This window comes from Odontomachus brunneus, unplaced genomic scaffold (genome assembly GCF_010583005.1).
Source record: "Odontomachus brunneus isolate Ranch 3 - 2012 unplaced genomic scaffold, Obru_v1 Obru_scaffold_103, whole genome shotgun sequence".
Lineage (NCBI taxonomy): Eukaryota > Metazoa > Arthropoda > Insecta > Hymenoptera > Formicidae > Odontomachus > Odontomachus brunneus.
Window position 1 is genome coordinate 69,880 of NW_022639553.1, and position 10,254 is coordinate 80,133.

A 10,254-nucleotide genomic window follows, 5' to 3' on the forward strand; every position below is an offset into this window, starting at 1 on the left:
GAGAGAGAGAGAGAGAGAGAGAGAGAGAGAGAGAGAGAGAGAGAGAGCGAAACGAAAGTAGCGAGTTGCTTGCTTACCCGCTGCCACAAAAGGAACTAAAGAGGATAAACAAATAGCGTGTTACTCGACTCGCATCTCCTCTGTACTTACTACACGACAGTACTCCGTGAAACGCCTCCGCCGTCTTGGCTCGCTTGCAACAAAACACAAAGCTTCCGAGCGAAAAGCATGCGCGCACCCTCCACCTCTCAAGCCGCGAATATTCGTGGCCGCTGACGCAATTATAAGCGCGCAGATAACGGCCTTCCATTAGCCGGTTTATCGGTGCATTATCCGCGCGGCGCACAGAAATATCGGAACGGAGGCTCGAGCAATGGCGATGGCCGCGGGATATCGAGCGGCGCCACGCTGCGTGGCGAAAGACGCGGTAATCGGGCCAAACAGAGGTATTTACTTTCCTCGCACTGCGTCTAAACTTGTTTATCGGTTTGTGGGTCGCGGGAACCCCAGAGTTCCCGATAAAGCGTCACGCTCCGCGTATCGAACAAGAAAGCCGGTGTCTTCACCCTGAAGGAGAGCAAGTCCGTGATGGGGATCTCCCTTCCGCGGCTCCCCGCCGTTAATCCCACATTACGCGACTCGTAACGCGTTTCTACCAACGAGACTATCTGCCGGCCGATAGAGACAATGAAACGGCTACAAACATAGCGCACGGTGTGATCGTTAGTAGATGATTTAACATCAATTGAGTTAATTAATTCAATGACGGACATTAATCGATTAAAATCTTAGATGATTAACATAATCGATAAATCAATAATTAAAATTAATCTATCGTCATATATGTAGCCATAATTTAATCGATTGATGAAATTAATCAATTTATAATCAATCACATCAAAACTTGATCAATCATTAATTTTAATCGATGAAATTATTTGTCATTTTATATATGACGATTGGTCTATTTTGATGATTGATTTGCCGATTATCTTAGTTGAAGGAAATTTTCACCAATTAATACTCAACACTGAATACAGGTTGGGCTTAATGTTTGGACATTAATCAATTAAAATTTTCTTTTACTAAAAATCGACAAATCGATAATCAAAACTAATCTTTCATCATATATGTGATCATGGATAATTTAATCGATTGATGAAATTAATTATCAATCAATTATTAATCAAATAAAAATCTGATTAATGATTAATTTCATATATTGATTAAGTTATTCGTTATTTTATATATGATGGTTGATTAATTTGTTATTGATTTGTCGATTATTTTAGTCAACTAAAACATTTTAATCGATTAATGTCGGACATTGGATCAGCTCGGCTTCTGGCACAATGATCGCACAATGGGCGCACAAATGATCGAAAATTAACAGCGGTGTGCTTTGGGGTCGTTTGCTATTTTCATTTTTATTCACGAATCGTCTATTTTCATCTTGTTCTTTAATTATAGACGCATAACTCTATAGCTATGTACACGGTTTTGCCATTAAACGCGCATAATGGATAAAGTAGCATACTCGTATATACGGTGTGTGTTACTTCACTTTACATGGAGAGAAAATGTTATGAAATCTTTTCTATATAAATTTTTTTTTATTTTATTATGTTTCTAGTAATGTATATAGTAACGTATATAGTAATAAACTATCGGTAAGGTCTGTCTTGCTAGGTTATACAATAAATTTTTTAATAGTAATAAATTTCAATTGAAATAAAATATGAAATGATAAAATAATCAATTACTGCAGAATGTCAATCTATTTCTCGACTATAAAATTCTATGGCAATTTTGTTATAAAATTCTTTCCGTGTATGTGATTCTCGTTGTAAGACAAAACGTTAAATAGTCAGTACTCTGCCAGTTTTCGACACTTTTACGCGGATCTTATCAAATATTAAGGTATATTTATGAAATTTATTGTTATTTATTTCTTTAATTCCCATACAGTTTTTAATATTGAGTAAAACCGCGCAAGAATGCCGACATTCTATCTTATCTGAATAATGAATATAAGGTATAAATGAACATAAGGTAATGACTAATGAATTACCGTAAGATGAGGTTACTTTGTGACTGTAGGGGTTACTTTGTGACACAGTGAATATTGGTCAATAGTGATAATTATCACTATTGACCATATTCTATAGTCACAAAGTAACCCCATCTTACGGTAACAAAAGAAATTAACAAAAAAAAGTGAACAAACCACTGCTTAGCAAGCCATTCACTGAGTCTCAATGCAAGTTTCAGAAGTTTTAGAAGAAAGCCTCTGCAATGGTGTTTTACCCTAAATGTTTAGCGGGAAGCCACTATAGTAGCGCGTAGTAGTCAAAGAATTAAGTGTATACTTGGCCGCGTCAGGAGGGAGAATCGTACGCGTCAAAGAATCGTGTGCTCGACAGATTTTCCTCGGTGGGTTATTTTGCTCATTCACTCGGTGTTGCTTTTCCTCCCGCTAATATTGCCGCAGACATAACGATGTTTGTCGGTATTCCCAGCCGGCAAATTAAATTCTCGTGAAATTGGTCGGATAACACTTCATCTGCACGTGCCGCCGGATAGATCCGTGCCGATTCACGGCCTCAATTTCCATTTGATTATTTATTTCGAGTGCAGTGCAAACCGGCTGTAGACATCGACGACATTCGATTCCAGTCGCATTTACGACAGCCTTTCCTGCGGAAAGCGCCATGTTTTCGGGGACACACGCGCGATAAAATACTTTCAAGTCACGGAAAATATTCGAGGGCTCAATAGGCGTACAACAAAAAAGAATCTTCCTGTTTGGAAAATATTTTTTTTCTTGATATATTAATCTTTAGATTACGCTGCATTAAACGAAGATAAGTTATTTGCAAGAGTATATAGTTCAATGAAAAAAACCTACTATTAAAAAATAATTTCCATTAATGGAAAACACAAAATCTTGGATTGAGAATAGGATGATTTTTAAATGTGTGTTATGTTCCTGGTTGCTCTATCCATTTAAAATTAATACATTCAAATTAACAATCATTGTTTCATTTTGTTTAGAGGAGAACTTTTAAGTCTTGAATTTTAATAATGTTATAATTTCACTTAAATATTATCAATAAGAAATGCGATCTCTTCAATGATAAATCTTCTTCCGATATTTAGAGACATCATATTCTCAATCCAATATTTTGTACTTTTTACTGATAAAAGTTATTTTTGAATATAGTGAATAAGAATACAGAGTTTTCTTCGTTAAATCATATAAAATATGTTCTAAACAAGTAACTTATCTTCATTTAACACTGTAATCTCATTTAAAGGCATATAAAAAATAACATAAAAAAAATAAGGAATTGAAAAGGAATAAAAGTAAGTTGGGAAATAAAAATGAATAACGCGTTAAAAATATTTTCCAAACAAGGACATTCTTTTCTTCTTGTGCGCGCCATCGTTCAACGAGCGGGCCAATCAAATATCGACGAGGTTCAACGAAGCGTTATCAATATCTTTCTCGAGTCGGAAGAAATCGCACAGAAAAGAAAACATTCTTGTTTTGAAAATATCTTTATCTGCAGCACATAAACTTTAAAATGTTAAACATAACGTTAAATAAGAATTAGTTACTTGTATCAATACATTTTATATGGTTCGACAAAGAAAGATATATCATTGTTAAGAAATAAGTTTCACGAACGGAAAGCACAAAATATTGAATTGGGAATATGATGTTTTCAAATGTCGGAAGAAGAGATATTATTATCAAAGTAATTATATTGTACTTTTCTGATAAGACTGTTATAACTTTGAATAAAATTATAAATATCGTTAACAATCAAAACTTCAAAATTCCTCCAACACAATGAACAACGCGTTAAAAATATTTTCCAAACAAGGATATTCTTTTTTTCTTGTGCGCGCCATCGTTCAACGAGCGGGCCAATCAAATATCGACGAGGTTCAACAAAGCGTTATCAATATCTTTCTCGAGTCGGAAGAAATTACACTTATGTATCGTTGCTCATACAAGAAACAATAATTGTTAATTTGAGCCTCGAGTCTATATTAGCTTTAAGTGGACTAATTCTTTTCTGCGCCGAGAAATGAGCTTTCGATCAGCCAAGTCGCGGGAACGTGTGTCAACAGTCGAATAAAAACATTACTCCACGCTTGATCACATTCTACTAACTTACGCGAATTGTTAGCGAAGTCGCGGAAGTGTGTGTACGTGCGAGTCTACTAATTGCCGACTCGCGCGCGAGTTCCGCGAATGAAGAGGTTTATTGACATTGTATCAGCGTCAATTAACGCACCCCAATCTGCGGATACAGCGAGGCGTGGGTAGTGATTAATCGGTCCAGGAGAGTTGTGCAGCCCTCTCTCGTTGGATCGCATTAATAAGGGCAGCGCGCACTTAGCAGCACCGCTTAACCTACATAATAACATAATTGTCATTGTTGCTACGCTTCTCCCGCGATATTGGAAGAAAATCCCCGGGAAAGGGCGAAATTCGACGTGATTAAGACGTCACTTGCGATTCAGCGGAAACGTTGAATTACGTTAAGACTCTCGCGATAATTTAATTGCGACTGCTGTCGCCGCGCCCCTGGGGTAGCGTGAGTCCGCGATTTACGATACGAGGATCTTATGAAGACACCCCCGCGAAAAAATATACGAAGGGTTAGCTCACACGGAGAGCTGGGACAGAATTTATACGCGGATACCATTTGTAGGGTAATACTGAATTATGATTTTTTTACATTTGTGTCCCCGCGGCGGGAGCGCGTTAGGGACTCGGAGATCGTTTATTTCGACTCAATTGCCATATCGATTTGACGTAGAACGACCCCGTAGACGATTATGCGATACCCTTCGACGATAACGGCCGGTATCCGGGAACGAGAGCGAGCGAGCGAACGCCGAAACGTCGAAGGAGGAACACTTCGAGATTTATTCCGGTTGCATCCTTCCGCACGGCAGATCGCGCATTTTCGAGCGCGTATTTCTCGCGTAAGTGCGCGTCACCGTTTTATAAGCCTGATAATAGCGCGCCCATAAAAATGCCTTCACAAAACGACGGCGATTAAAGCAATACGCCGTATAACCTATTAAAAATAATTTATTATTTTCTGTCCTCTCTCTCTTTCTTTTTTTTTCTCTCTCACAAAATGAATTATTAAATTGTCACACATGTGCGGTATCACCGTCCTATTTTTAGTTTGAATATTACTGGTACATGTATAACCACAATTACTTATTGCATATCACTTATATTCGTGATTACGTTTTCCGTCAATCGTTCAGCTCTTAAATTTAGGTTACCGACAGCGGTTGACGCAAATGTTTACATTTCTATTGTAGGCGCTACTCAGGTGATCTCAAAAATCCAGCATATACTAATCACGTACATTAATTCTTTGAGAGCTCTTGATATATTTTATTTTTCGGTGAAATTATTTCAAATTTAGTTCGGGATCACTGATTACGGGTTTCAGATCAAAAAGATAAAATTCGAAATGGTGGGACCAATATAAAGATTATGTTTTGAAAACAAGCAATCTCGCTTTTAGTATTATCTACATGGAAAAAAAGGTTTGGTTGAATTAACCAAGTATCTGGTCGAATATGAACAATACAGAAATTCCGATTGAAATAACCCGAATTCTGTTTAAATCAACCAAAAATCTTGTTACCTTCAACAGAATTCGGGTTACTTCAATCGGGATTTCTGTATCGTTCATATCGACTAGATATTTGGTTAATTCAACCAAACCTTTTTTTCCGTGTAGAAATAACGATGACATTTTTTCGATATGAAAAGAGGATATTTGTATTTTGGACAAAAAACTTGCTGCAAACATATCAATATTCCAATAGTTTAATGTAAAAAGATGGAGTTTACAGAAAAATTTGAAAACAACCTGTAAAATATTATTGATTATCCTTAATAAACGGTTAATGCATCGATTTTTAATAGTCCTAAAATAATTTTTGTCTGAAAAAGTGCTTCTTTTCTCTTATAATAATTTAACAATTAAACATTAAAATTATTTTTTACTTACTTTTAGTTCTTTGTTTCGTGTTAGAGAATACATAGTAATAATCAACTGTGTCTGTCAATAAGTTAGTTAAAATCATGAAAAATGAAGAAAAATAGACGCGTCCCATTATGGAGCTCAAAGGGTTAATCGCGTATTTTGAAATTACTAATTACCTTGCAATTTTCTATCTCAAATTAACTTGTTAGAGACTATTATTCTTCAAAAGATACACTCTGAGACTACAATAAGAACTTTTTTCTCTCTCTGCCTCTTCCCTCTCTCTTTCTTCCTTGCTTGGACTCGCGCTTGGAAACGCAAACAACGCAAACGAATGACCATAAAATGTCAATAAATTAATAAACCAGTCCCCGCGCTCGTCTCTCTCCCGTTTTAGCGAACAACGCGGGACGCAGGAGAGAGAGAGAAGAGGGGTAAGAGGCGACAGGGGTGAGTCGTAATCGCGCGAAGACGACGCTCGGTTGGCCGGCTGAAGAGAACGCAGGGCTATTTTCGCAACGCGGCCGTTCGTTTGTTAATTCATGCGAGGATACTTCGTCGCAAACTCTTATTCGCTTCACTCAGTAAATTGCTAAACGGATTACTCACGCTCCTGAAATGAAAGGGAGGTGAACGCGTTCGATTAGTGCTTAGCCGACCTTATCTAAGTTTCTTTAGGCGCGTCGCTTCAGGTGTCTTTACCTCACACCCTATTTCTCGATCAGCCACATCGGACACACGTGGCACTTCTCTCTCATTCTCCCTATATATATCTCTCTCTCTCTGTCTCTTTCGCCGCTATTCTCCGGCATCGCCTCTGTCTTTTCCGCCCTCGGTCTGCGCCGCCCTTAACGACGTTTTATAACCACGCTCTCGCGAGCCCTTTGCGATTCCGAGCGTTCCTCGGCTACAATATTTACGGAAAATTTCATTGGCGCGTGTCTCGTGTACTCACGGTAGTGCGTCAGACCTGTTTATCACAGGTGCATCCTGCCGTTTCTCCCTTGACCAACGAATTCCTCGATCGATCTGGCATACGCTTTTCCTCAAAGGGACAGAGGATCCCATTGAGCATCATACCTTTGTGCGACTTGATTTTTCAATATTGGATATCGCGCGGCGACCAGAGCTCGACTTGAACCCGCCTCGTCGCCGTGGTGTCTCTTTCATTTTGCGCGACCACCCGCGCCATTCGAAAAGTATTTATTTCGGGAGCTTTTGTCGCGGAATATCGAGTTGACGTGAAAATTTGCATCGATCACGAGATTTTCGCGAGAAAGGAGAACTCGGATAATGATAATTTAGAAAACACACATGATAAAACGGTAGTAGTAATTATAGTACGATAATAACAGAAGAAGAGAGAGAAAGAGAGAGAGGAGACAAAGGAGAGAGAGAGAGAGAGAGAGAGGAGACAAAGGAGAAAGAGAGAGAAATAGAGGACGATGATAATATCATGTCAGTACGGAATGTCAGTAGTTGCAGATAGTATAAAAACATAGTTACAGGTTGCTTCGTAAATAGAGGATATCTTGCATGAATAGATCACTTTCTTATCTTATCTAATCTTATCTTATTGGCAATGGTAGACACTAAAATGATGCTAGACAACAACATGATGCAGCTTCGCGTTTTGCATTGTTTTTCTATTTGTTTTTATAAAGCTGCAAATGCTTATACAGAATAAAAGTACAAGTATCAATGAATGTCAAAGTATCCAATGAAAAATGTTTTTAAATTTTCCATCTACAAATCAAATTTTTTATTCGTTTTTATATAATACAGGATACTCCGACATATATATTGATATTTGTATTATTAATTTGTATAAGCATTTGCAATTCTATGCAAACAAATAGAAAAACAGTGCAAAATACGAAGGATGAAATTATGTCGGTTTCATACTGTTGATGGAAATTTTCTTTCACTAAAATAATCGGTAAATAATTTAATCGACTGACGAAAATGATTATCAATCAGTTTATAATCTAAATTACATCACATTTGATCAATAATCAATTTCATCAGTCGATGAAATTATTCGTGATCTTATATATGATGACTCATTAATTAAAGTCGGACTAATTCATTAATCGATTAAAGTGTTAGTTGACTAAAATAATCGGTAAATCAACCAATCATCAGAATTAATCAACTGTCGTGTATAAAATCACGAATTGCTTGATGAAATTAATTATTAATTAACCTTTGGTTTGATCGATTATACTCTGATTAATAATTAATTTTATTAATTCGATCGATGAAATTAATTTGCAATTCTATATATGACAATTTATCGATTTTCATGATTGATTTGCTGATTATTTTAGTCGGAGAAAATTTTAATAGATCGATACACCCAACTCTATACTTGAACGAAGAAAAGAATGAGTTGTACACGGGATGGACTGTGTACGTTAACAAAGTTGAAAAATGGATCCTAAAAGAGAGAAAGAGAAAGGGAAGGAAAAGAGAGAACGGGGAATAAATAGCGACGGTGAAATCCAAATTAAGCATACAGAATGCGACTACTATTTCACTCGGGCCGTTTGGTCCGCGCATCCGGACTCCGGTTTCTTTATATACTTCTTGACGCTCCACTTTAACTCCTCCATTATGCTCCAAGTCGAATCGACCTCATTTTATTCCATCGTTCCATTCAGCCACGCGGTCGATGCTTCGTGTTCCCCAGTGTAAATAGCACAAACGGTCTGAATCTCCATCCGCGCGAAGGCAAGAATTTATTCACCCCTTCTGCCCCGGATCTCTCCCTTCTTCTCTCTCTCTCTCTCTCTCTTTCTCTCTCATTCTGTGACAACCGAGAGACGGCCGATATCGACGTAAAATCGGAGGGCTAATTAAGTAACGTCGGGGCGCTTCGCTTCCGTTATCCTATTCGCGGCTAATCGCCCAAGAGATGGCCGGTAACGTTTCACAAACGCCCATCTTGACCGAGCACACAATTCGCCGGCGCTTGTCGATCTCTCGTCGGCGGTATCCCCTTCGCCGCGAGTCACCCTCTTCGCACAGTGCTCCTTTCAATTTGCGATTAATTAAAACGACGTTTCCGGTTCGTTTATCCGCCGCGGATACCGCGAACGACAGGCCGTGTCGCAGTTTCACGTTATGTGCGACGAATGCCGAAGCATTAGTGTAACCCCCGTGAGTGCGCGTATCGAACTTTTAATCCCGCGGGAAAGCGAGTACTGACGCGCAGTTCCGCGCGAACTATCGTTCCCGTCACGTATGGACAGTTTTGGCGTCGTAGCCGTGCGAGTTTCTTCGTCTCCCCGGACGGCCGAGAGCGACTCTGAACGCGAGGCTCATTGCGAAAATTCGATTCCGACGTGATTTTCGCGCGACACCTTGCGAATCACCCTAAGAACGCAATGTGTATGCATTGAGCGTCTGCCCATCTCGACTGATAACTCGACTCCTTCACTAAGTCGCTATACTGAGAGGAAAAATACTCAACGAATGAAAAATATTTATTCGGTTTGGGTACTATAGTAACACATTTACTTATACTAATATAAAATATATTTTTCAAATAAGAAAGTTTCTCTTGGAAAGTTTCTCTTAACTTTCCATGAAAGCGCAACGGTTCATTCTAGTTAAATAAAGAAATTTAAATTAGAGTAAATATATTATTAGTACTGAATAAATTTTTTTAGATATTTATTTGGCACTAATAACATTCTTATTTAAATATAAATTCTTTTTTTGTTTAAATAGAATAAACCTTCATTTCAAAAAGAAAACTAAGGTTTTTTTAAGGTTTTAAGAAAATGTACATTTTTCATTTGCTACAAATATTTCATCTATTAGCGTAATATGTGGAATATATATTTACTATCTCTTAGATATTTTTCTCTCAGTGTAGTAACTCGCACAAGTTACAGTAGCCGACACTTTAATAGTTTTCGGCATTTTTGTGCGGATTTAATTAAATATTAAAACTAAATAGTAATAATAAGTAATTAATAAGTAATAATAGTAATACTAATAGTAATAATAAGTAATTAATAAATTCCCATGCATACTCCTTAATATTTGAAAAAATCCGCGCAAGGGCGTTCGCTACCGAACTATTTACCCCAAAATGGTGTGTACCTAAAGGGGTTCTTAATCCCAGGCTTAAATAAATCTATTTATTTATCCATGTCTCTCTCTCTCTCTCTCTCTCTCTCTCTCTCTCTCTCTCTCTCTCTCTCTCTCTCTC

General features: G+C 37.7%; 1 protein-coding gene across 4 annotated transcripts in view; it reads right to left on the reverse strand.

Annotated features, from left to right (window-relative positions):
- Positions 1 to 10,254, reverse strand: part of LOC116848991 — a 201,010-nt gene that overhangs the window by 55,148 nt on the left and 135,608 nt on the right. The gene's annotated exons all lie outside the window — the stretch shown is intronic.